This window comes from Pleurodeles waltl, chromosome 1_2, assembly GCF_031143425.1.
Source record: "Pleurodeles waltl isolate 20211129_DDA chromosome 1_2, aPleWal1.hap1.20221129, whole genome shotgun sequence".
NCBI classification, from domain to species: domain Eukaryota; kingdom Metazoa; phylum Chordata; class Amphibia; order Caudata; family Salamandridae; genus Pleurodeles; species Pleurodeles waltl.
The window spans coordinates 1,310,528,103-1,310,543,785 of NC_090437.1; positions in this window are offsets into that span (position 1 = coordinate 1,310,528,103).

Genomic DNA, 15,683 nt, shown 5'->3' on the forward strand with positions numbered 1-15,683 from the left:
ACAATACAATTAGGAATAGCGATTTCCTAACTGCGATTGGGAGAAAGTCACAGTCTGTGGCAATCACTATTCCCAATCACTCTTCCCAATATTAGTACTTCTATGCCTGAGTGTCTTAATGCGCCTTTGGACATTTCTCATGAATACAATCAGATCACTTTTTCTCACCATGCTCAAGAGATGTGGGTTTCTGTGCTATACCAAAGTATAACTCATGAGCAAACGCAGCAAGTGAGCCCAAACTTTAAAAAAGGTGTGGAGGGGGAGGGGCAGTGGGGAGGGAGTGAGTAGGGGGTGGGTTTCAGGAATGGAGGCACAGAAACCCAAATAGAGATCACACGAGAGCAGGTAAGGCAGAGGCACCACTAGATAATCTGATGGGATGGTAAAAAGGAGCTCACAGGAAACTACAGTAGGTTCTCATCCCTTGAATACTTCCTACATGTGATACGCAAGCCCTCCTGCCTTTGAACCATGCAAAGAATCCTGGGTCTCCTGTGTGACCCACACACACAGACATACACCTCAACTACTCATGTGGCATCAAAACAGTCTCTTACCATGCATGTACTACACGCACACACACACTTCAGGCAGCTTTGTCCCCTGCACTGTTTCATCCTGAGGTATGTGCTCATGCCTCTTCCACTCATGCCATAAAAACACACTCTTGCCACACACCTGTCCATCAGCCTCACACTTCTGACATTTGACTGCCCTACACTCTTGCATTCTAGCGTCCATACATATGCACTTCCGCTATGCAAGAGCCATGGAAACAATCTCTTGCCACCCATGTGCTACCCTCACACTCTTCTGACACCTTACACACTATACTTTTTTTGTTAGGTGATAAGTGCCTACGCTTCTGCTTCTAATGTCTTCTCTCTGCCCTGATGCCGGCTTCCCCTCCCTCTGTAGCTGTGGAATATGGCAGGCAGACTAGTAGTGTGTGGAACTGTTGATTAGGGCCTATGCCTAAATACCATGTGCAGCACCTGGACATAGGGAAAGCGTATTTACTAGTAGATCAGGAACGACTGGACAAGACAAGAGGTACCCACTGCACAGACACTTACTGACGGATCATTTGAGCGCATTTTGGTCCTTCTGACGTTTCTGCCTGCCCCTCCGTCTCCACTGTGTACATAGGTGTCTTTACCTGTATGCCAGGCTCATGGACTCCATTAAGTGCATCACGGTGTGGTCTATGATGTCCTCTGCCACCGGGAAGGTGTTAATCTCATTGCATCACTGATGTTCACTGGAGGCTGCAGGGGACGAGAGCAAAGTGACAATGACTACCCTGGCTGTTGCAGTTTACTTAGACCAGGCACCCATGTGTCCAATAGCAGTCTTACTGTAGTAGAGTAGCCACTGTGTCACAGGCCCTAGGGCAAGTTAGGAAAGGGTCCCGACTGCTGTTTCTGCTATGAAATACACCAATATTCACGGTTCAGTAAGCCCCGCAAGCTTCTGTGCCCCGGTGCCAGTACACCTGCTGTACCAACAGAAGATACTCCCATGCCTGCCTGGGTTTTGCTTCCTTGTTTTACTGGAGCTGCTTTTTTCTCAGATTGGTGAGGAGAAACTGTTCTGTTGATGTTGCCGCTGACCTGGGTGCCATGAGCTCAAAGGATGTTCAGATGGTGGACACATTGAGCAAGTGGGCCATACATCGAGCAGTGTGTGTCAGCTTATATTCTGTTCTTTTCCACGGTGGATTCCACGTCCTTCTGTCTGGTAGGCCAGTCTTCGGTCTGCCAGCAGCCAAGTGCTGAAAAAACAAGTATTGGCATAGCATTGTTGGGTCTCACCTATGCAAGTGATATAGCCTTGGCATTGTGTTTTTACCATGTTGTACACCAGTATGGCTGTTGTTCAGCATGGCTAAAAGTTAGTGGTGTGGAGTGTCATATAGTGGAGTGGGGGAGTAGTGTTGTAGAGTGGATTTGTTAAAGTAGTGTCATAGAGTGGATTTGTTGAAGTAGTGTCATAGAGTGGAGTGGGGAAGTAGAGTGTCAGAGTTGAGTAGAAGGGAGTAGAGTTCAGTGGTTCAGTGGCAGAGAGTGTTGTAGAGTGCAGGGGAGTGGAGTAGAGTGGGGTGGAATAGGGTGGAGTGGGTTGGAGCGGATTGGGGTAGTGTGGTGGATTGGAGTAGTGGTGGGTAGATTGGATTGGGGTAGACTGGGTGAATTGTGAGGAATAGGGTGGACTGGAGTGGATGGGGTGCATTGGGAGTGGGGTGGATTGAAATAGGGTGAGGTGGATTAGATTGGGGTGGAGAGGAGTGGGGTAGATTAGATTGGATTGGGGTGTGTGGATTGAATTGGAGTGATAGGAATGGGGTGGATTGGATTGGAATGGGGTGGCTTGGAGTGGAGTGGGGAGCATCAGATTGGACTGTAGTGGGGTGGATTAGATTGAACTGGAGTACAGTGGATTTTAGTGGGGTGGATTGGGGTGGGGTGGGGTAGAATGGAGTGGGGTGGATTGGATTTATTGGAGTGGGGTGGATTGGACTAGAGTGGGGTGGACTGAACTAGACGGGCTGGATTGGAGTGGGGGGATTGGAGTGGGGTAGGCTGGATTGGAGTGCAGTGGATTAAACGGGGATGGGTTGTATTGGGGTACAGTGGGGTGGATTGGAGTAGATTTGATTGGAGTGAAGTGGATTGGAGTGGGGTGGATTGGACTGGAGTGGGGTGGATTGTGTGTGGTGGATTGGAGTGAGTGGATTGCATGGAGGTGGGGTGGATTGAATTGAGGTGGGATGAATTAGAATGAGTGGGGAGGATTAGATAGGGTGGGGTAGACTAGAATGGGGTGTATTGGATTGGGGTGGGGTGGGGTGGATTGGATTGGAGTGGGGCAGATTGTTTTGGATTGCAGTGGGGGCAGACTGTAGTTGGGCAGATTGTTTTGGATTTTAGTGGGACTGACTGGAGTGGGGTGAATCGTTTTGAATTGTAGTGTGGCAGATTGTTTTTGATTGGAGTGGTGTGGATTGTTTTGGACTGGAGTGGGGCAGACCGTTTTGGATTGGAGGGGTGCAAATTGTTTTGGACTGAAGCAGGGTAGACTGGAATGGGGTGAATTGTTTTAGATTGGAGTGTGTCAGATTAATTTGGACTGGAGTGGAGCAGATTATTTTGGATTGGAGTGGGGCAGATTGGATTGGAGTGGGGTGGATTGGGGTGGGATGGAATGGATTGGTGTGAGGTGGATTGAAATGGTTTGAGGTAGATAGGGTGGATTGCAGTGGGGCAGATTGTTTTGGATTGTAGTGGGACAGATGGAATGGGGCAGATTGCTTTCGACTGGAGTGGTACAGATTGGAGTGCAGAGGTTTGAATTTGGGCAGATAGTTTTGGATTGGAGTGGGGCGGATTGGAGTTCAGAAGATTGTTTTGGATTGGAGTGGGGCAGGTTGGAGTGAGGCGTATTGAAGTGGGGCAAATTGTTTAGATTGGAGTGGGGCAGATTGTTTTGGATTGAAGGGGGACAAATTGGAGTAGGGCAGATTGGAGTGGTGTAGATTGTTTTGGACTGAAGCAGGGCAGACTGGAATGGGGTGGATTGTTTTAGATTGGAGTGTGTCAGATTAATTTGGACTGGAGTGGAGCAGATTATTTTGGATTGGAGTGGGGCAGATTGGATTGGAGTGGGGTGGATTGGGGTGGGATGGATTGGGGTGGGATGGAATGGATTGGTGTGAGGTGGATTGAAATGGTTTGAGTTAGATAGGGTGGATTGCAGTGGGGCAGATTGTTTTGGATTGAAGTGGGGTAGATTGTAGTGGGACAGATGGAATGGGGCAGATTGCTTTTGACTGGAGTGGTACGGATTGGAGTGCAGAGGTTTGAATTTGGGCAGATAGTTTTGGATTGGAGTGGGGCGGATTGTTTTAGATTGGAGTGGGGCAGATTGTTTTGGATTGGCATGGGGCAGATCATTTGGGATTGGAGTGGGGCAGATTGTTTGGATTGGAGTGGGGCAGATGGGACAGATTGGAGTGCAGCGGTTTGAATTTGGGCAGATAGTTTTGGATTGGAGTGGAGCGGATTGGAGTTCAGCAGATTGTTTTGGATTGGAGTGGGGCAGGTTGGAGTGAGGCGTATTGAAGTGGGGCAAATTGTTTAGATTGGAGTGGGGCAGATTGTTTTGGATTGAAGGGGACAAATTGGAGTAGGGCAGATTGGAGTGGTGTAGATTGTTTGGGATTGGAGTGGGGCATATTGGAGTGGTGTAGATTGTTTTGGATTGGAGTTGGGCAGATTAGAATGGGGGAAGATTTGGTTTGGTGTGGGGCACATGAGAGCGAGGAAGATTGTTTTGGATTGGAATGGGGCAGATTGGTTTGGACTGGAGTGGGAAAGATTGTTTTGAACTGGTGTGGGCCAAATTGAACTGAGAAAAACTGTTTTGGATTGGAGTGGGGCAGATTGTTTTAGATTGGAGTGGGGCAGATTGTTTTGGATTGAAGTGGGGCAGATTGTGTTTTGGATTGGCATGGGGCAGATTATTTGGGATTGGAGTGGGGCAGATTATTTGGGATTGGAGTGGGGCAGATTGGTTTGGACTGGAGTGGGAAAGATTGTTTTGAACTGGTGTGGGCCAAATTGAACTGAGACAACCTGTTTTGGATTGGAGTGGGGCAGATTGTTTTAGATTGGAGTGGGGCAGATTGTTTTGGATTGAAGTGGGGCAGATTGTGTTTTGGATTGGCATGGGGCAGATTATTTGGGATTGGAGTGGGGCAGATTGTTTGGATTGGAGTGGGGCAGATGGGGCGGATTGGTATGGGGTGGGTTGCGAGGATAAGAGCGGTGGAGTGGATTGGGGTGAGTAGTTGGATTGATCTGGGGTCAATTGGATTAAGTGGGGGCGGACTAGATTGAGGTGGATGGATTGGTGTGGGGTGGATTGGTGTGGACTGGAGTGGGGCAGATTGGATTGGATTGGAGTGGGTTGGGTTGGGGTGGGTCGGGGTGGATTGCACGATTATGTGTTAAAGCATAGTTTCATAAATTACACATAAGAAAGAAACAATGTCGCTTTGCAATATTTAGAAGAAGAAATTCATCATCTTTTGAGAACAGTGCCGATGAGCAAAATGAGTTGAAGCAAAGTGAGAAAAGAAGACGTGGCAAATTAAAAGAAAAGAGTTACCTACAGAAAAAAAAAGTTGCAATTTTGTTTATCCTGCTGGGCACGTTTTCGCAGTCACACGCTTTCTGTTTGCAGGGTCCTAGAAGTTAAAAAGAAGTATCTCTATCACATCGGGAGCAGCAGATGGGCACTGATTAAGTTGAATCAATTAGTGCTTGGTGCCTGCTCCACAGACTGGAATGGAAATGATGCTTGGCCTGTAGTGACAAATTATAAGGCTTTAAAGAAGAGTCCCAGACAAGCCAAAAAATGATAAGTAACAGGCGGGCTCCAAGCCCTTTTTAGTTAACATAGTCTTGCAAGCAAGACTCATGCGCTAGGGCATGATTTTGCAGGCTCGACCCTAAAAACAAAAAGAGAGAGTCAGGAGCACTGTGAAGCAGGAGCTCCACAAATCTTGCATTCCAAAAAACAGTAACAGATGTGAAAACACAATTGTTGGTACTGGCGCTTACTTGAAGAGCAACTGGACTCCTCAAAAAGCCCACCCTCTCCTAATAATCAGAAAACTGTAGCCACCAACTTCAGTCACTGTTCCTTTCAACCTGTCTTGCCTCCATCCATTTAAATGAATAGATATCAGTAAGCTCCCACCAGGGCTATTGTATAAGCACCCAAAAGCAATCCTATGTGCATGCCTTTCGGATTCATACATACCTTCCACTATGACATCACTGCTCTAGCTTCTGCATTCAGGGCGAAGAAGACCTCGCCCTGCCCAGTACATATGTAGCAGGCCACATCCAAATTTCAACCACTCTCACCAGTAGGAGGCTGTCCTGGCTTGTAGTGAGTACCAAGGGGTACTTGCACCTTGCACCAGGCCCAGTTATCCCTTATTAGTGTATAGGGTGTCTAGCAGCTTAGGCTGATAGATAATGGTAGCTTAGCAGAGCAGTTTAGGCTGAACTAGGAGACGTGTGAAGCTACTACAGTACCACTTAGTGTCATATGCACAATATCATAAGAAAACACAATACACAGTTATACTAAAAATAAAGGTACTTTATTTTTATGACAATATGCCAAAGTATCTTAGAGTGTACCCTCAGTGAGAGGATAGGAAATATACACAAGATATATATACACAATAGCAAAAATATGCAGTATAGTCTTAGAAAACAGTGCAAACAATGTATAGTTACAATAGGATGCAATGGGGAAACATAGGGATAGGGGCAACACAAACCATATACTCCAAAAGTGGAATGCGAACCACGAATGGACCCCAAACCTATGTGACCTTGTAGAGGGTCGCTGGGACTATTAGAAAATAGTGAGAGTTAGAAAAATAACCCTCCCCAAGACCCTGAAAAGTGAGTGCAAAGTGCACTAAAGTTCCCCTAAGGACAAAGAAGTCGTGTTAGAGGAATAATGCAGGAAAGACACAAACCAGCAATGCAACAACTGTGGATTTCCAATCTAGGGTACCTGTGGAACAAGGGGACCAAGTCCAAAAGTCACAAGCAAGTCGGAGATGGGCAGATGCCCAGGAAATGCCAGCTGCGGGTGCAAAGAAGCTTCTACTGGACAGAAGAAGCTGAAGTTTCTGCAGGAACGAAAAGGGCTAGAGACTTCCCCTTTGGTGGACGGATCCCACTCGCCTTGGAGAGTCGTGCAGAAGTGTTTTCTCGCCGGAAGGACGCCAACAAGCCTTGCTAGTTGCAAATTGTGCGTTTGGCGTTTTTGGACGCTGCTGGGGACCAGGAGGGACCAGGAGGTCGCAAATTCGACCTGAAGAGAGAGGAGACGTCGAGCAAGACAAAGAGCCCTCACTGAAGCAGGTAGCACCCTGAGAAGTGCCAGAAACAGGCACTACAAGGATGCGTGAAACGGTTCTTGCCGAAGTTGCACAAAGGAGTCCCACGTCGCCGGAGACCAACTTAGAAAGTCGTGCAATGCAGGTTAGAGTGCCGTGGACGCAGGCTTGGCTGTGCACAAAGGATTTCCGCCGGAAGTGCACAGGGGCCGGAGTAGCTGCAAAGTCGCGGTTCCCAGCAATGCAGCCCAGCGAGGTGAGGCAAGGACTTACCTCCACCAAACTTGGACTGAAGAGTCACTGGACTGTGGGGGTCACTTGGACAGAGTCGCTGGATTCGAGGGACCTCGCTCGTCGTGCTGAGAGGAGACCCAAGGGACCGGTAATGCAGCTTTTTGGTGCCTGCGGTTGCAGGGGGAAGATTCCGTCGACCCACGGGAGATTTCTTCGGAGCTTCTGGTGCAGAGAGGAGGCAGACTACCCCCAGAGCATGCACAAGCAGGAAAACAGTTGAGAAGGCGGCAGGATCAGCGTTACAGAGTTGCAGTAGTCGTCTTTGCTACTATGTTGCAGGTTTGCAGGCTTCCAGCGCGGTCAGCAGTCGATTCCTTATCAGAAGGTGAAGAGAGAGATGCAGAGGAACTCGGATGAGCTCTTGCATTCGTTATCTGAAGTTTCCCCAGAGACAGAGACCCTAAATAGACAGAAAAGAGGGTTTGGCTACCTAGGAGAGAGGATAGGCTACTAACACCTGAAGGAGCCTATCAGCAGGAGTCTCTGACGTCACCTGGTGGCACTGGCCACTCAGAGCAGTCCAGTGTGCCAGCAGCACCTCTGTTTCCAAGATGGCAGAGGTCTGGAGCACACTGGAGGAGCTCTGGACACCTCCCAGGGGAGGTGCAGGTCAGGGGAGTGGTCACTCCCCTTTCCTTTGTCCAGTTTCGCGCCAGAGCAGGGGCTAAGGGGTCCCTGAACCGGTGTAGACTGGCTTATGCAGAATTGGGCACCTCTGTGCCCAACAAAGCATTTCCAGAGGCTGGGGGAGGCTACTCCTCCCCTGCCTTCACACCATTTTCCAAAGGGAGAGGGTGTCACACCCTCTCTCAGAGGAAGTTCTTTGTTCTGCCATCCTGGACCAGGCCTGGCTGGACCCCAGGAGGGCAGATGCCTGTCTGAGGGGTTGGCAGCAGCAGCAGCTGCAGTGAAACCCCAGGAAGGGCAGTTTGGCAGTACCAGGGTCTGTGCTACAGACGACTGGGATCATGGGATTGTGCCAACTATGCCAGGATGGCCTAGAGGGGGCAATTCCATGATCATAGACATGTTACATGGCCATTTTCGGAGTTACCATTGTGAAGCTACATATAGGTAGTGACCTATATGTAGTGCACGCGTGTAATGGTGTCCCCGCACTCACAACGTTCAGTGAATTGGCTCTGAACAATGTGGGGGCACCTTGGCTAGTGCCAGGGTGCCCACACACTAAGTAACTTTGCACCTAACCTTTACCAGGTAAAGGTTAGACATATAGGTGACTTATAAGTTACTTAAGTGCAGTGTAAAATGGCTGTGAAATAACGTGGACGTTATTTCACTCAGGCTGCAGTGGCAGGCCTGTGTAAGAATTGTCAGAGCTCCCTATGGGTGGCAAAAGAAATGCTGCAGCCCATAGGGATCTCCTGGAACCCCAATACCCTGAGTACCTCAGTACCATATACTAGGGAATTATAAGGGTGTTCCAGTAAGCCAATGTAAATTGGTAAAAATGGTCACTAGCCTGTTAGTGACAATTTGGAAAGAAATGAGAGAGCATAACCACTGAGGTTCTGATTAGCAGAGCCTCAGTGAGACAGTTAGTCACTACACAGGTAACACATTCAGGCACACTTATGAGCACTGGGGCCCTGGGTTACCAGGGTCCCAGTGACACATACAACTAAAACAACATATATACCGTGAAAAATGGGGGTAACATGCCAGGCAAGATGGTACTTTCCTACACAACCCCCCCCCCCCCAAAACGAAGGACAATAAGACTAGCCATGACCTGATGAGTCTTCATTGTCTAAGTGGAAATATCTGGAGAGTCCATCTGCATTGGAGTGGCTACTCCCAGGTCTATGTTCCACTGTATAGTCCATTCCCTGTAGGGATATGGACCACCTCAACAATTTAGGATTTTCACCTTTCATTTGTTTTAGCCAAAGTAGAGGTTTGTGGTCTGTCTGAACAATGAAGTGAGTGCCAAACAGGTATGGCCTCAACTTCTTCAGAGCCCAGACCACAGCAAAGGCCTCCCTCTCAATGGCAGACCAACGCTTTTCTCTAGGGGTCAACCTTCTACTAATAAAAGCAACAGGTTGATCCTGGCCCTCAGAATTAAGTTGTGATAGGACTGCCCCTACTCCTAATTCAGATGCATCAGTTTGGACATAGAATTTTTTAGAGTAACAAGGGCTTTTCAGGACAGGTGCAGAGCACATGGCCTGCTTCAGCTCCTCAAAAGCTTTCTGACAGTTTGCTGTCCATAATACCTTTTTAGGCATTTTCTTGGATGTGAGGTCATTAAGAGGGGCTGCAATGGAGCCATAGTTCTTAATGAACCTCCTGTAATACCCAGTGAGGCCTAGGAAGGCTCTCACCTGAGTCTGAGTGGTAGGGGGAACCCAATCAATAATTGTTTGGATTTTCCCCTGAAGTGGTGCAATCTGTTCCCCACCAACAAGGTGTCCCAGATAAACCACCTTACCCTGCCCTATCTGGCACTTTGAAGCCTTGATAGTGAGGCCTGCCTTTTGCAGGGCCTCCAAAACTTTCCATAGGTGGACCAGGTGATCATCCCAGCTGGAGCTAAAGACAGCTATATCGTCCAAATATGCTGCACTGAAAGCTTCCAGCCCTTGCAGGACTGTGTTCACCAACCTCTGAAAAGTGGCAGGTGCATTTTTCAAACCAAAAGGCATTACAGTAAACTGGTAATGTCCTCCAATGGTAGAAAATGCAGTCTTAGGTTTAGCATCTTCTGATAATTTGATCTGCCAATACCCTGCAGTCAAATCAAAAGTGCTTAGATACTTGGCAGATGCCAGTGTATCTATAAGCTCATCTGCCCTGGGTATAGGGTGAGCATCAGTTTTGGTTACCAAGTTGAGACCTCTATAGTCTACACAAAACCGCATTTCCTTCTTTCCATCTTTAGAATTGGGTTTTGGTACCAGTACCACAGGAGAAGCCCATGGACTGTCAGAGTGCTCAACCACTCCTAGTTCCAACATTTTCTGAACTTCATGCTTTATGCAGTCCCTGACATGGTCAGGCTGCCTATAGATCTTACTTTTGACAGGTAAACTGTCTCCAGTATCTATAGTGTGCTCACACCAAGAAGTGGTGCCTGGCACAGTAGAGAAGAGTTCTGAAAATTGTCCTAGGAGATTTATGCAATGGTCTTTCTGCTCAGCAGTAAGACAATCTGCCAAAACTACACCTTCCACAAGAGCATCTTGTTCTGTGGAAGAGAAGAGGTCAGGTAGAGGATCACTGTCTTCTTCCTGTCCCTCATCAGTTGCCATGAGCAGGGTGAGATCAGCCCTGTAATAGTAGGGTTTCAGGCGGTTGACATGGAGCACCCTAAGGGGACTCCTGGCAGTGCCTAAGTCAACTAAATAGGTGACTTCTCCCTTCTTTTCAACAATTGTGTGGGGACCACTCCATTTATCTTGGAGTGCTCTTGGGGCCACAGGCTCCAAGACCCACACTTTCTGCCCTGGTTGGTACTGAACCAAAACAGCCTTCTGATCATGCCATTGCTTCTGGAGCTCTTGGCTGGCCTGAAGGTTTTTACTGGCCTTTTTCATGTACTCAGCCATCCTTGATCTGAGGCCAAGTACATAATCCACAATATCCTGCTTAGGAGCTTTTAAAGGTTGTTCCCAACCCTCCTTTACAAGTGTGAGTGGACCCCTAACAGGGTGTCCAAAAAGAAGTTCAAAGGGGCTGAAGCCCACTCCTTTCTGGGGTACCTCCCTGTAGGCAAAAAGGAGGCATGGTAGAAGGATATCCCATCTCCTGCGGAGTTTTTCAGGGAGACCCATAATCATGCCTTTGAGAGTTTTATTAAATCTCTCCACCAGTCCATTTGTTTGTGGATGATAGGGTGTTGTGAACTTGTACGTTACACCACACTCCTTCCACATGGCCTTTAAGTATGCAGATATGAAATTGCTTCCCCTGTCTGATACTACTTCCTTTGGGAAGCCCACCCTGGAAAATATTCCCAGGAGGGCCTTTGCCACTGCAGGAGCTGTAGTGGTCCTTAAAGGAATAGCTTCAGGATATCTTGTGGCATGGTCCACTACCACCAAGATAAACCTATTGCCTGAAGCAGTAGGAGGGTCAAGGGGGCCAACTATGTCAACCCCTACCCTTTCAAAGGGAACCCCAACCACAGGCAGTGGGATAAGGGGTGCCTTTGGGGTGCCACCTGTCTTGCCACTGGCTTGACAGGTTTCACAGGACTTACAAAATTCCTTTGTGTCCTCAGACATCCTAGGCCAATGAAACAGGGGAACAAGCCTGTCCCAAGTTTTCATTTGTCCTAGGTGCCCAGCTAAGGGAATGTCATGTGCCAGTGTTAGGAGGAACTTTCTGTATTCCTGAGGAATCACTAATCTCCTGGCAGCTCCAGGTTTAGGATCCCTATGCTCAGTGTACAAGAGGTTGTCCTCCCTGTAAACTCTGTGAGAGTCACTGACATCCCCATTAGCCTGTTTGACAGCTTGCTGTCTGAGACCCTCTAATGTGGGACAGGTTTGCTGTGCCACACTCAGCTCCTCTCTGGCAGGCCCCCCTTCACCCAAAAGCTCAGCAGTGTCTGCTTCCAGCTCCTCTGGTGTAGGTTCTGCACAGGGAGGGAATTCTTCTTCCTCAGAAGTAGAATCCACTGTAGAGGGAGGGATAGTAGGAAGTGGTTTGCTTCTACTAGCCCTAGCTTTAGGGAGCACTTGGTCCATTGTTCCAGGATCCAAGCTTCCCTGTCCTTTTTGCTTTTTGGCCTGAGCCCTTGTCAAAGCAAAAATATGCCCTGGGATGCCCAGCATTGCTGCATGGGCCTCCAACTCCACATCTGACCAAGCTGATGTCTCCAAATCATTCCCTAATAGACAGTCTACAGGTAAATCTGAAGCTACCACAACTTTCTTTGGACCAGTTACCCCCCCCCCCAGTTGAGATTTACAACAGCCATGGGGTGGCTTTGTGTTATGTTGTGAGCATCGGTTACTTGGTACTGGTGTCCAAGTATGTGTTGTTCAGGGTGCACCAGTTTCTCAATCACCATTGTGACACTGGCACCTGTGTCCCTGTAGGCCTGGACCTCAACACCATTTATTAGGGTTAGTTGCTTGTACTTCTCCAAGTTATGGGGGCAAGCAACCAAAGTGGCTAAATCAATAGCCCCTTCAGAGACTAAAGTAGCCTCTGTGGTCTCCCTAATCAGACCAACCCCAACTAAGTTACCAAAAGTGAGCCCAGCTACTCCCTTGGATTGGCTATTAGTAGGTTTGCTCCCACCACCACTGCTATTAGTAGGGACACTAGGTGTAGCAGTAGGGGTTGTAGTGGTAGGAGCAGTGGTGCCTTTCTTTGGACAACTGGGCTCTGTTGTCCAATGGCCTTTTATTTTACATAAATAGCACCATGGTTTCTTTTCCTTGTTCTTATTAAAGGAGGATTTGGACCCACCACCCCCACCAGAGTGTTTTTGTGGGCCTGATGAAGACTCATTTTTAGATTTGTCCCCACCCTTGTCAGAAGACTTACCATCCTTCTTTTTGTTGCCATCTTTGTCACCCCCTGTATGAACTTTTCTGTTCACTCTTGTTCTGACCCATTTGTCTGCCTTCTTTCCCAATTCTTGGGGAGAGGTCAGATCAGAGTCCACCAAGTACTGGTACAACAAATCAGACACACAATTATTAAGAATATGCTCTCTCAGGATCAAGTTATACAGGCTGTCATAATCAGTAACTTTACTGCCATGTAACCACCCCTCCAAGGCCTTCACTGAATGGTCAATGAAATCAACCCAGTCTTGTGAAGACTCCTTTTTGGTCTCTCTGAACTTTATCCTGTACTGTTCAGTGGTTAAGCCATAACCATCCAGGAGTGCATTCTTAAGAACTTGGAAATTATTGGCATCATTTTCTTTCACAGTAAGGAGCCTATCCCTACCTTTTCCACTAAATGATAGCCATAGGATAGCAGCCCACTGCCTTTGAGGGACATCCTGTACAACACAGGCCCTCTCAAGTGCAGCAAACCACTTGTTAATGTCATCCCCCTCCTTATAAGGGGGAACTATCTTGTGCAGATTCCTGGAATCATGCTCTTTTGCAGGATGACTATGGGGAATACTGCTGCTGCCACCATGGGTATCTAAACCCAACTTCTGTCTTTCCTTCTCTAATTCAAAAGACTGTCTATCCAAATCCAGCTGTTGCTTTTTGAGCTTCAGTCTGGTTTGTTCCACCCTCAACTTATTGAGTTCCCTCTCTAACATTCTGTCATCAGGGTTGGTGGGAGGGACATTTCTAGAAACAGAGCTATGATGGGAATGAACAGAGGGAGACCTGTCCCTTACAGAAGCCACCCTAACAGCTTGGTTTACAGAAACATTACTACCAGTATGGTGAGAATAAATGCTTTTGCTATGATGTGAGACAACACTATTTATATGGTGTGGCTCATCATCATTACCATCTATGCTAGATTGTCTAGTAATGGGCAGGCTAGGAAGTTTCTTTCCTGAATCTTTTCCTGGGGGAGTCCCTGAATCAGATTGAGAACTATTAGGTACTTTTTCAACAGATGAGGCACCTATGGCCTTATCCTGTTCTCTAAGCATGTTAAGTAACAGTTCCAAGGAAGGATTCTTCCCTACACTCAAACCTCTCTCTATACAGAGACTCCTTGCTCTTTTCCAGCTAAGGTTGTCATATGCAAGTTTGGACAGATCAACATTTTGGCCTGTGCCAGACATTTTTAGAGAGAGTTAAAGTGATAGAAAAAGAGAAAAAAGTGATAGTAAAAGATAAAAAGTTTGTCAGAGCTTTTAGAAAGACAGAGAAAAAAAACTTTTTAAACTTTTTAGAACTTTTTGAAAGTTTAGAAGTACTTTTCAGCACTTAGAAAAGAGTGAAAAGAGGAAATGCAAAACTTTTTGGCTATGTGTATACAGTATACACTGACCTTGTTTTGTATATTTTTCTCTTATGAAAAGTACAATGACAAGAGTGGTAAGTAGTCTCAAGCACTTATCCCACCACTGCACAACCAATGTAGGAGGCTGGCCTGGCTTGTAGTGAGTACCAAGGGGTACTTGCACCTTGCACCAGGCCCAGTTATCCCTTATTAGTGTATAGGGTGTCTAGCAGCTTAGGCTGATAGATAATGGTAGCTTAGCAGAGCAGCTTAGGCTGAACTAGGAGACGTGTGAAGCTACTACAGTACCACTTAGTGTCATATGCACAATATCATAAGAAAACACAATACACAGTTATACTAAAAATAAAGGTACTTTATTTTTATGACAATATGCCAAAGTATCTTAGAGTGTACCCTCAGTGAGAGGATAGGAAATATACACAAGATATATATACACAATAGCAAAAATATGCAGTATAGTCTTAGAAAACAGTGCAAACAATGTATAGTTACAATAGGATGCAATGGGGAAACATAGGGATAGGGGCAACACAAACCATATACTCCAAAAGTGGAATGCGAACCACGAATGGACCCCAAACCTATGTGACCTTGTAGAGGGTCGCTGGGACTATTAGAAAATAGTGAGAGTTAGAAAAATAACCCTCCCCAAGACCCTGAAAAGTGAGTGCAAAGTGCACTAAAGTTCCCCTAAGGACAAAGAAGTCGTGTTAGAGGAATAATGCAGGAAAGACACAAACCAGCAATGCAACAACTGTGGATTTCCAATCTAGGGTACCTGTGGAACAAGGGGACCAAGTCCAAAAGTCACAAGCAAGTCGGAGATGGGCAGATGCCCAGGAAATGCCAGCTGTGGGTGCAAAGAAGCTTCTACTGGACAGAAGAAGCTGAGGTTTCTGCAGGAACGAAAAGGGCTAGAGACTTCCCCTTTGGTGGACGGATCCCTCTCGCCTTGGAAAGTCGTGCAGAAGTGTTTTCTTGCCGGAAGGACGCCAACAAGCCTTGCTAGTTGCAAATCGTGCGTTTTGCGTTTTTGGACGCTGCTGGGGCCCAGGAGGGACCAGGAGGTCGCAAATTCGACCTGAAGAGAGAGGGGACGTCGAGCAAGACAAAGAGCCCTCACTGAAGCAGGTAGCACCCTGAGAAGTGCCAGAAACAGGCACTACAAGGATGCGTGAAACGGTGCTCGCCGAAGTTGCACAAAGGAGTCCCACGTCGCCGGAGACCAACTTAAAAAGTCGTGCAATGCAGGTTAGAGTGCCGTGGACCCAGGCTTGGCTGTGCACAAAGGATTTCCGCCGGAAGTGCACAGGGGCCGGAGTAGCTGCAAAGTCGCGGTTCCCAGCAATGCAGCCCAGCGAGGTGAGGCAAGGACTTACCTCCACCAAACTTGGACTGAAGAGTCACTGGACTGTGGGGGTCACTTGGACAGAGTCGCTGGATTCGAGGGACCTCGCTCGTCGTGCTGAGAGGAGACCCAAGGGACCGGTAATGCAGCTTTTTGGTGCCTGCGGTTGCAGGGGGAAGATTC